The sequence below is a fragment of the Haliotis rubra genome, unplaced genomic scaffold (assembly GCF_003918875.1).
Source record: "Haliotis rubra isolate DU_JTF1 unplaced genomic scaffold, ASM391887v1 Scf19, whole genome shotgun sequence".
Taxonomy (NCBI): domain Eukaryota; kingdom Metazoa; phylum Mollusca; class Gastropoda; order Lepetellida; family Haliotidae; genus Haliotis; species Haliotis rubra.
The window spans coordinates 2,814,953-2,827,173 of NW_025765891.1; the positions used below are offsets into that span (position 1 = coordinate 2,814,953).

Below are 12,221 nucleotides of genomic sequence, written 5' to 3' on the forward strand. Positions count from 1 at the left end.
ACATTCAACATGTCCAGTGATTGAGTCCTTTGTTTTGGTTCATCCTCAGTACAAGTTGTTTATTTCCAACAGGTGATTTTTCACAAACTAGCTTGGAACACTTTGGCTCTTCTGGCTAATGCTGACACGCAGTGAGACAGCTGAAGTGGGGTTCAAAGCTGCGTTTGGCCCAACTCACTCGTTCACTCTTTGACTGTTGATTAGGACAGTGGGTGAAAGTTTCCATTGGGTCAAGTACCTGCTTACGACACTTCTTACTTCTAAGCAATGTTCTTTTAATCGAGATATTGTTTTAAAGATCTAACATATACATACATTTGCTTACATATACGACGTCAACGCCATAGTGAGTGAGTTGGGTTTTACGCCGCTTTTAGCAATATTCCAGCAATTTCACCGCGGGGGACACCAGAAATAGGCTTCACACATTGTACCCATGTGGGGGAATCGAACCTGGGCCTTCGGCGTGGCGAGCGGATGCTTTAACCACTAGGCTACCCCACGGCCCCTTTGTCAACGCCAGAGAAAACCAGTCTGTTATATCGAACAAAACACTTTGCATTAGGGGTAAAATGCGTAACACAGCCGTTAAGAGTTTAAGAATGACGTCAAAATCGTAAGTACAAGAAATGATATGAACTACTTTCACAAGAGTTCTCTAAAACATCTTCGCTAATGTCTTACATCACTGAAAGATGATAATCAGTTATATGGAGAAACAGACAAAAGAGTAAAAAAGCAAACTTGTAGTGAAAAATGAATGGAAAATCAGTGTTGACACCAGGTGTTCGCCAAAGGGGTAGGTATGTGCCGTAGCACTCAGTGAGCAATTCCTCAGAGACACGGTGATGCTGGGTTAATTGGTAGTCCCAGCAGATTGGATTTAGGTCCCTCAAATTACAGATCCTTGGTCGACTGGTTCCAACGTACGTTATTATGTATACTACATTTCACGTGTGTGATATAGAACAACCGAGGCAGAACATGGGCACCGGACCACAGAGCATGGTCTCCTTGAAGAATCCTGTATAGGTAGACACTGGGCAATGACCTACACATACAGACTTATACAGACCTATACACAAGGATTCAGAGGTACAAAAAGCTCTCCCGAGGCAATATGACACGAAGGATGACTAAACGTCTCCAAACGTCTTTCTTGTTGATAATATTCCATCAGCGTTATTTCCCGACTTACGTACAGCCCAGCATACTCTTACGAAGATTGCAAAAGAAGATGTATTGACGAATTGTGTGGATCAGGGTTGCAACATTTATGTAAATCAACTTTTCCAAAATGTTTTTTTCTTTTCTTTGATTGTTTGATTTGTTTGCTGCGCTAAGCAGTATTCCAGCTACATGACGTCTGGCTTGCTGGACCAGATAATCCATAGATTCACGTCCTTGATTTATGGTAAATATGAGTAGCTCATTTCCAAATTCGACGCATCACTAATATCAGCATATATTCCCAGGTCATTTTAGGGGAACAATTGACATGCCTTTGCATGTGTTTGTGACTGGTGCCACTGGTGGCGCAGGATACGTTTATCCTTTCGCAACCATCTGGTATCATCACTGTTTGATAGTGATATCACGCGTGTGATATAGTCAGAATTGTACAATCGACTGTCCGCTTAGCAGATGGTACTTGTGACTATGGAAAGGTTTTGTCGGTTTGCCGACTCCGCTTTTAGCGGAGAATTACTATGAATGTGTTACGGTTTTGTCGCACTTAATGTTCAACAGTCTCAACAATGGTTACTTCTTCATTGTTGGAAGGAACATACAAAATAATAATAATAATAAATAATAATGATAATGACTATGCATGTTTTTAAAGCGCTAAATACACCAGGAAATAAGTGTCTGCTCCAAGCCATCAATTCATCCGTGATTCCAAACAACGAGCCATCAAAGGTGAAACTAATTTACAGGAAATTATTATCAACGAGTAGTTAATAATTATACTTCAAAAAGAACATGTCGGCAATATTCGACTGTCAGTCTGATGGAGTCTCGGCTGTACAGTGGGACACGGGGACAGGTCTGAGAGTCTATAGATTGTATACAGGGTTCCACGAAGATGGCAAGGTGCATCTTAACAGTACAGGGAAATAAAAACACACCCTGGTTTGTACGGGTACTAGTATTAAATATAATTATTTAACATCCCCATACTCAGGGCAAACCTCGTCTATCACTGCATAAATATCTTGATAGCTGAGTTCAGGTCCCTGAGGCTATTGTTTTTCTGAAAGGTGAAGGTTTGTAGGTAATATGGATCTCTTTAATTTCCCAGATACAGAAACATTAGTTGCTTGTATGGCGGCCAAACACGGGAGTCGGTATTTGCTCTTGGCACATGACAGCAGCTCATAAACCGATGTCATGTCTAATATTACAGATACCACTTATTCTGAATTCAATCTACCATCTCAGTTACTAATTTGTGGGTAAACAGTTTCCTACCTCCGCGCTTACTTGCACGTAATATCTAATCATAAAACATATTCCGAAATACAAACATTGATTTATTGTTGTGTACGTATATTTGCTTATCATTTATCCAAGAAATTGAATTCAATGCTAACTTGATTCTTTGTTTTACCTTTGTTTTACAACGTCATTAATTGATGAAGGAAGACCCATCGACTTCCGGTCTCTGACTCTTGCTAACCTGTCTTTCGCAGATTTTTTGTATTGATTATCTTTTTTTAACTGTTATTTTTAATAAATTATATTACCTTTTAGGTTTAACCAAGCTTTATACGCATTCGAAGTGACAAACTTCATGGGAACACCATTGCTGCCAAGCCTCCTGACTTTGGTCCGACAACAACCATGTGTGGCAGCTGGGTTCCTGGTGAGTCTGACGCCGTGCCATCTGGGGTTGGTTTACCACTGATGTAAGTTCTGTGTTCGAACACATAATCTCCATCTCGTGTCACTACCCATACCCTCACCCTTGTGGTTAGGAGACACTTCCTCAAATTGGTTAAGACTTTGCAAAAAGGTGTTATTTACACCTTGTTATCGTCTATACGTTACGCTGTGCAGTATACTGGAAGTCCTTTGGCCTGTACAAGGTATTCTGTAGGATAACTCCTGTTTTGGAGATAGCTGAGGTCTGATATTATTGGAAGGTCTCCGGTGTTACCTACACGTGATGTTGTCACATGAATGCAAAACAAATCCAGAATGTTCCATCATGGATATATACCACTCCAGTATTTTCCCCTTTCTTTTCTATTACATTTCATGTCATGAAGGATATAACTATAATTAAATAAAAGAATCTGTTTTTCTGTAACTTCTTTACAGTGGTATTACAAAATATAATAAAATCTTAATTAACTTTGGATGGTCTCCTGTGAGCAATTCAAATATGGATTTAGTTTCCTCTGGTGGAGTGTATTCAGTTATTGATCGCGTTTTCTTTTTACGTAATTTCCAAATACTTTGTAAACTGACGATCACTTCAACACAAATGAGCTGTCCAGACCCATCAAGGGAAAGTAATAACAATAACCTAGCACGTTATCACAGGCTTCTTTGGTAAATTGGGTGCAGACTTTCATCATTCTAACATGTATTACACTCATAAATGTACTTGGACATATAAAGTTGAAATGTGTCGGAAAAGCTGATTTTAGTTGTTTTCGTGAAGCATTTTAAAATACTTCAACACACGCAAGATGTAGATTAAGTCAGTGCAGGCATATCGTACCCAATTCATCGAAGGTCATTCTCTTGCCCTTAGATTTTCTCCATAAAAATCGTCCTTTTTAAACTTGTCAGTGGTTATTTTATTTAATGAAAGGTGCATATAGTATTTGTTCTTAATATTCAAGCAGAATCTTTCACATTACAGCTTGTTTTATCGTAGTTTCTGTATTGTAGTGCAGTGAAACCTGAATGCACCTCTCGCTAAATGCACAATTCCGCGAACATGCAACGAAGGCATGTGTCGGCGATGTATATTTTCATGTCTTGTGAAAATAATGAATCTTCGTTTACATGGAGTTATTTTCGAATGGTTGTTGAAATTATCGATGGAGGTCAGGGTGTCGAATGCATAAAACATGCCCGGTACATCGAATATATCATCAAACATAAATATGTTACACGTGGACAATGGTTATGGTTTTGAGCACTTGTTGAGATTTCCGAACAGTGGAGAAACTTTACTGAATAAACACAAGATTTGTGCGAGCGCATGCCTGCTTGCGTGCGTATGTGCGTTATACAGCGTTATATTATATATTTAATAATCACCAACGCCTACACTGTAGGGGTAGCCAAGTGGTTAACGTGGTCGATGGTCGCGCCGAAAACCCGGGGAATATAAGTATATACAATTGAGAAAAACTAACACTGGTTACTGTAAGATGTAGAACCCCTGTGTTCCCTGGGACATGTACACGTCATCTGATGTCAGATACCAAGGATAGATAGCATGCATGTGATATAGCCGATGATACCAGTATCAAATACATCGTTTCTCGTTTGTTACATATTTAGCCACTAAATGTAAAAGTTTGTAGATTGTCAGATTAGTTCAAGTTGTCTGCGAGGGAGGCTGCATTAAATGGCAATGGTGTACTTGGCGAGCAACCCGGATTTCTTTCTGACAGGATTTTTGCTTGTTTGTGAACATTTTGAGGGGTATGTTGTAACGGGGATGAAGCATACAACTTTATGGATGACAACTTATTATTGCAATAAATACAGTAAATAAGAAGTTGTCATTCATAAAGTTTTATGTTTCATCTTTGACTCACCAACTTCTATTATGCCGATCAAACAATTTGTAACGGGGGGTATTTTAAAATAACTGTAAAATCGACGTTTGTGTGCAATGCATTACAACAGATGCAAGTGTATCCGAATGAATGAATTTACAAGTTTAACGTCGGCTTCTGGCTGTAGCCAATGTCGCCGACGGGGTAGGTGGGAGCGCCGACGGGGTAGGTGGGAGCCAATATAAAAATTAAAATGTTTATAATAAGGAATACACCACCCTACCCAAAAGAATGGAGGGGCGTTAACTTACCTTGAATTTTGGATATAAAAAGTGTTTCCATATAGGTAGACATTATATAAACCTTATAATCACATAAATCCCACAATTCAGTGTTCAAGTTGTGTCCATGTGCATTTACTTAGAACTCAGCGTCTGTGTCCTGTAACGTGGGGAGACAGTAAAACAAGCTGTGTTTACTCTTCATCAGTGTAATTAAGGGACGCCGTCAGTCGGACAAAGTAATTTGTCATTGATACTAATCCACTTACCGACAGACAATTCAGTATTAATCCTCATGCATTGTCAGACCAAATGACAGGATTAACTAATCCTATATATAAACACGTCTCCAAACAAACGGTGAGATGAGACGGGAGAAGTGTTTTAGACGGGAACTAAAGAGATTATACAATCAAAGAATGCATCTGCGGTACTGCCACTACTTACGTCGTTCTCATTGGAGATTGCAAGCCTACAAGTGCCCTCAGGAAATGTCCGAGCGTTAACAGCCCTGAAGAGTTGCAGTTAGTCAGTCGCTTTGAAGAAGTCTAACCGAGAACTACAAACAATACCCTCTACCTGACACAGTTGTATACCTACCTGTAATTATTACGCTCAGGTAAGTGATTACACACAGTTAGCCAGGGGCGTATGGGTTAAGACTCGTGACAGAATACTTCAGAGAACATTGACGGACCAGGGTCGATATAGGTAGGATGGACTATGGATAACTATGGACTTTTTCTTTCGAAATACTGAATGAACCTTTGGTAGTAGTTTATTATATGAACTTTCTGTAGTTGAAATTCCTTTTAAAATTCCGTTTTGAATTTACAAATGTGCAGCTGTGTTACATAATATTAGTACATATCTTCAATACGCGTCAGAAATGTTGTAGGTTTGGGGAAAGGAAATAGACCCATTTTTAAAATATCTTTGATAAAGAGATTTAGATAATTTTAATTACTCGTAGTTTAATCGTAGTAAACTTATTTTATTCCCTTTTCCATTATATGATATGTATATTCGGTATGTGGAATCGAGGCACTCCTGTTATTGATTATGCGTGCAGTTATTATGTACGTAAAATATATATGTCTTTTTTTTTCATAATTAAACTATTCTTTTTTTAAAAAAACCCATGCAAATCTTAATACATGCTTAGACGTCGCCGACAATTTATAATTAATCTGAAAGCTTTAATGAGATTTTTAATTATCTAAATTAATTAGGCGCCGGGTACATGACAATGCTTATGTATAGACAATCTATCCCAGCGTCGCGTCACTTTTCACGTTTTAATCTAGATATGAGTATTTCCTGTGTAAGGGAGCGACCCCTGCATCCCCCTTTATTCCATGGCGTCTTTCACTCGGGGGGTCACGTGGTCTGTTGCTTTGAATGGGTGATCACGTGACGATCCTCAGAAAGCTCAAGCGAAATAGTCGTGGAGATACACGGGATATAACGGAACTTAGGTAGGGTGAAACTCGGACTTCGTGTATTAGAATCGGATTCTAACGGACTTTACTTGTGTGCAAGATATTCATGGAGTAACGAACAGTTAGGTAAGTTTTGTGAGCAAGTCTGAAGCGGTGACGTTGAGAAATCCACTCGATGTCACCGATTTAAAGGGACAAAAATCACGTATAATATCCTCGAATGCCGATACACAAGTAGGCGAGGCTGGCCCATGCGGTCCTTGAGTTCGGCCACGGTGGCTGTGAAAGCTTGCTTGTTGTCAAAGTTATGGATTAAAACGTTGTGAGACGTTACGCTGATGCTGTTTGTAGATTTTACTGGAAGTTATTGTGTTACAAAAGTTGCTCATGAGTGCATGCTTAGGAATTTGACAGGGTTGCAGACCGGGGAGCATTGATTTTCGTCAGTGGGTGCTACACAGATCTCGGTGAAAATGTCTTGTAAAATAATTGTGATATCTCTTATCATAGCACAACATATCCAGTGAAAAAAGGAAGTTGTACTTGTGTGAGAGAACATTTTGACTCGATGAGGCAGACGACACAGATCGCGAAGTTGTTAAACGACAACAAAGTTTCAAAAGTTTTGAAGTTGAGCAGGTGCCCGCTTGGTCCTCCAAAGTAAACAAATATTTCTTCACCGCTATGTTAAAAGGGTGTGTTTAAGGGGGTACCTCGGGATTCGAATCTCCTTTGTGACTGTCCCTTCGTATGACATGTTAACTATCAAAAGCGAAGTTCAGGGGCCTAGCTTGCGGGCTTTTGTCCCCTGATGCGATCGAACTTCGTATCATCTTCTAGACGCGAGCACCCAAGCGTTGCAATGTCAAACGGGGTGGCTGAATGCTGTAATGTGGGTGAGTGGGGGGTTAAATCTACCCATCCTTGATATTTAGAATGTGCTTAGAAAATGCTGCCATTGCTTTATACTCATTCAATCTTCCATTTGCTTATGAGCATACATACATGAAGTTCAATTTATTTTTTACGTAAGTTAAAACGTGCAAGATACACTAATAATCTTATATATCTTATCAAATGTTAATACATCGATACACAATAAAAATAACATAACATCGTTCTAAATACTATCAAGATTTTACTGTGTGTATTTCGGCGTCCAAGTTTCAACTCTACCTCACTATTCTGCATATTAACGTACATACACACGTGAATAGAAACCACACTGGCAATCTGCTGTAAGGGAATGTCCTTTATGTTGAAAAGGAAATATTTTCTCAGGCCTCTAGTTGGTCAGTAGATTGTGATTTGCGCGGGAAAAGGGGTCATACTACTGGGTTTGTTGACACAGCGCGGGGACCCTACTGGCTACCACCATCACTTGTTGCTTGTGCCCCGAGATGGCTCTGAAAGTCGGACTTGGATTTTATGTGTGAGTTTTACAGAATATTCTGATAAAGCTCAGTTTTTCAACACATGGATTGTTTTTGTGATCGAGGATTATACAAGTCATCTGATGAACACATCTTTGGATTGGAATTTACAAACAGTGTTGAGGATCTTCTGGTAATTTGGACTACTTTTGAGGATCCATTTGTCATCTCTTGTTTTTTAGGTTATCAGTTTTCGCAAAATGATCAGATTAAAGTGTTTAATGGCTTAAATATGTAAACTACTTTTTAGCCTTTGGTATGTGTATTTGGTATTTTAACTAAATTATAGATCTTAAGTTTGTTTGGAAGAATGTATTATTCAATGAAAGTAAAAGATTTTCTGCAGTTAAACCTGTGCATTATGTAAAAGCTGAATCAAGTGACAGGCTTATTTAGTTAGATTTGTGGAGAATGCAAACACAGTGAGAGACCCTGCCAGTTTTATACAAACTATGGCTCAGGGCAACGGAACCAACATGGCACACAGCAAGTCAAATCTATCCAGTTTGTTTTCAGAGGAAACTTGAATCTTGTATGTTCTGTAAAGATAGCAGCCTTCGGACTACACTGATCATGTGGAGAAAATGTTCATGAATTTTCAAGATTATCAAAGCAATTTCTATTAAATCTATTATATGTAATAAAATTTAATTACATTAATGTAAATGTTTAATCTTCCTAAGATAATGGTCAAAAGAAAACTTAGTTTATACCACAATTTGGAACACCAAATAAGTGCCAATATTGGCTGGAATCCAGCAGAGCCAAGTTTTCTAAGTTGCAAGGAGTCTTTAGCCTATGAGAGTGGACGGTAGAAGTTCTCTCTCAGTATGGAAGGAGAGGAGGGGGTGCCAACCAGTCAGGTTAGAGAGTAAGGGGGAAGGGGAGGGCTAGAGGCAGGGAAAGTTGTGATTGGCGGAGGGGCGCGTTAATTACTCTCAGATGTAGGAAAGAGATGATAAACTATATAGGTAGTTTCCTGTAGGCCTGGTCCACCAAGCTTCTAGCATTTGGATTACATCAAAGTTGTTTAGAAGCTGCATCCTCTAGTTCAGAATTTAGGCTCGGGACTGGAGTCATGTTAGCAGGTGCTTGTTAGGGAATAGCAGTAAGAATAGCATCACAATTTGCCAAAGTTTGTAGTGGTTGTGATCAGTGAATTTACTTTCATTCTTTGCCTTAAAGTGGTGTTTGCTTTGTCAAATACTCACCCATTTCTGTAAAGAAACGTACTTGGTATTAAATTAATTGGTTAATGAAGAAACAAATACCTTTACACATTATTGTATCTGAGAAACATCTAGAAACAATTGACCCTAAGTTGTTGAAACAATATTGGTTTGACATGGGGAGATGGTTTAAATTTACTGTTAAAAAGTTTGGACATCTGTACACCTGTCTAATATACCAAGAAAAAGTTCACCGATGTATTTTGGTTATGGTTAACAATACTGGGTTTTTTTAAACAGTATGACATTAGTGTCACTGTAGGCTGTTACCCGCATCTTGGTACATCCACCCCAGGCCTCTTCTACGCTTCTCCTAAAATTCCTTGGGAAAGAATCTAAGCCAGCTTCCTTTCCCCACCAACCCAGGGGCCAGATTTGTCACTGGTTTGACCCAGCCTCTGACAGGGTAGCTTTAGTCCCATTTCCTGTCTATGTTTACAGATAATTTATTCTTGAAAACATTAACAGTTCCAGATAGACAAATGGCAAGACTTTAGGTTGATTTATGGAACCATGTGAATTATAAGGAATCCTTATTGATTGTACTGAGCTTGTGGCCATGTTGAAATGTTGGCAGTGGAAGGCTGAAGGAGTGGGGAAACTGGAACATGTGCACACTTACATACTGCTTTCCGTCAACTTGCCAAACAATTTTGTTGAGACAATACTCTGAAAAAATGGAGAAAAAACACAATCATAGACTAGTGTGTATTACCGTTACACTTAAAACATAAATAAAAATCAAAACTTAAAATATGTTTTGACCTGAAAGAAATTTATAATCTTTTAATCCCTGAAGAATCTTAGCTGTAACACCCCTTGTGACCAGTGCTGAAAGTGTTCAGAAGTTACCACTAAAATCACTTGTACTTATCACAATCCTAAGTGATCACAGTCCTAATTGCTAGTAATAACTAATATTATGGGGTCTCCAGATTAGAAAACTTCAGGTTCAAAGACCCCAGGACCCACCCCCTAATTTCAAACACTCTTATAATATAATCTATATAGTTGAAATGTATCCTTGGAAATAAGGTAACATTTGAATTTTTTAAATTTTATCCCACATATTAGATTTCTACAATAGCTGGAACCAAACTAAACTTTTTTTAAGCCTTATGACCCTAATTGGTACTTAAGCTTTCTTATATGATGTTTATGGGGAGCATGAGCCATTTAACTAGATAAGTAATCAGGCTGTAAATACACCAGGGCCTGTGCTGAGGAAGCCAGATCCCCCCAGAAGGGGTCCCCTACTGGGCGGAGGTACTCACGACATCTTCATCATCTTCATTAATCGTGGATTACGCGAGATGTTGCCTGATTACCTGGTTACGACCCTGGCGTTGTGCACATGTTGATTCACCCATCATCTGTCATGCCTTTCAATCAAGCTGCAGTATTCTATAATTATTTGTGTTTTCCAATACATTAACCCCCGATAATTTATTTGGGGGGATCTGAAATAGTAAACTTACCAGATTATCTTTTTTGAACAGAAGTAACCTTCAGAATCACATTATTCTAGATAATGGATACCATCAGATAGCACAGTGTTCTTGGTATTGTAGTAAATGGTTATCAGACTGCTGAAAATGGTAACTTGTGGAATAAAAAAAAAAAGCCTCAATTTAAGGGAAACTAAATATCATCTTTAAAGACATGTGTGTCTCATTTGGTCAAAGAGTGAGCTGTAGATCTTTTCCCACAGGAGAAAAACAGAAATATAATTCTGAAACATGATATTTTCATGTAAACAAGTTGAATGTAACTCCTATTGATCCATATTGTCAACATTATGTTAGACTGGCAGATCTGACACTGACTGGTCCTGTCGTGGTGTGTTTATATCTCTGGGTATGCTGCCACGATGATCTTCAGCATGAGGACAAGTGCCATGTGTTCACATCATCAAAATTACTTTTGCTTTGATCGGCGAGATATGGAATCACTTTCACCCTCCATTTAGTGAGGAAACGATTCTTGACCTGTGATAAAACTGGTCTACCCTATTTTTTAAGGGATGGTGAAGACGTAGGTCTTATCCAGTATGTGTCTGTTATTACTGGGGTCATAATCTCACTTTAACTTGTGACAGATTTACAATGTAGGTATTTTTCTGATGATAGAAAAAGCGATTGTGGATCCTACAAAAATAATTGTTTTCTGACATTTTGAAAGTTGTCTCACTGGAGACTATCAGGGTTCTTCCTGGGTGGGTTAAGGTATTTAGATTTTTTGTTTAGCATGTTTGATATCTGTACTTGTTTGAATATATAGGTCTTTTCAAATCAGAATTTTATCTGCAGTTAGTGAATTTTGGATGTTGATTATCTTTCCTTCTTTTACATAAATTTATTTAACATTGATTTCTTGCTGAGGACACGGATGACAGTGAAATCAATGAACCAAATTTCCTGCCTTATATTCTATGCTGTAGGTAAATATATAGGTTTTAGGAAAATACATTTTCAAGTTATTTTCAAATACATTTTCAACACGCTAGTGTTAAGAAATGTCACCCCATTACTGCCCACAAATTGACTTCCATGGCTGGAATTTCATTCACACCTCCATTCTTTGTTAAGAAGCTAGGTCAAACCCTCACATAAACCCTCTTGAAGTTGCCGAGTGACCCCACCTTCGTGACCAGAACAGATCGCGGAGAGCAGGAGGACACCCAGATTGGGATATATTGCCATCTCAGCATCTGGTATCCTATCATTAGATACCTGAGTCTCCACATTATATCACCATGGGTCCTTGTAGTTTCATGTTTTGCATCTTTTAGATTGTCCCTTTCTTCATATTCCCCGAATGTATGGTGTAGGTCACCTTGTCTACTGAGTTCAGAGTTAAGAAGGGAGATAAGGTTGTGCCTATTGTATCCTGAGACCTCCGGTTGAGGATGATGTTGTCAGGGTACTCTCCACATCGCTGGTTTATCTTGGTTTGTCAAGATTTCTTTCGTCTTCTCAGCTTTTGTTACGAAAAACAATAACATAGTGGCGCTATCTTTTTGTAACACACACATCTTGTAAGACACGCGTATGTTTCTTGTGAAATACTGGGCAGTATATAGTATCTGTTT

At 38.7% G+C, this 12,221-nt stretch overlaps 1 protein-coding gene and 1 long non-coding RNA gene across 5 annotated transcripts in view; one reads left to right on the top strand and one right to left on the bottom strand.

The window, feature by feature from the left end:
• The window catches only part of LOC124274368 (fibroblast growth factor receptor 2-like), a 60,395-nt gene that overhangs the window by 18,054 nt on the left and 30,120 nt on the right, over positions 1-12,221 (top strand). Inside the window, exon 4 of one of the 4 annotated variants that reach the window (XM_046709744.1) lies at positions 2,755-2,909. The gene's annotated coding sequence lies outside the window, so the exon portion shown is untranslated. Of the gene's footprint in view, positions 1-2,754; positions 2,910-6,430; positions 6,595-12,221 lie in introns of those variants that run through there. The other 3 variants (XM_046709746.1, XM_046709742.1, XM_046709745.1) reach the window with 3 other exon arrangements.
• The window catches only part of LOC124274369, a 30,979-nt gene that overhangs the window by 16,200 nt on the left and 2,558 nt on the right, over positions 1-12,221 (bottom strand). Inside the window, exon 2 of the long non-coding RNA XR_006897923.1 lies at positions 5,370-5,373. This is a non-coding gene — a long non-coding RNA (uncharacterized LOC124274369). The remainder of the gene's footprint in view (positions 1-5,369; positions 5,374-12,221) is intronic.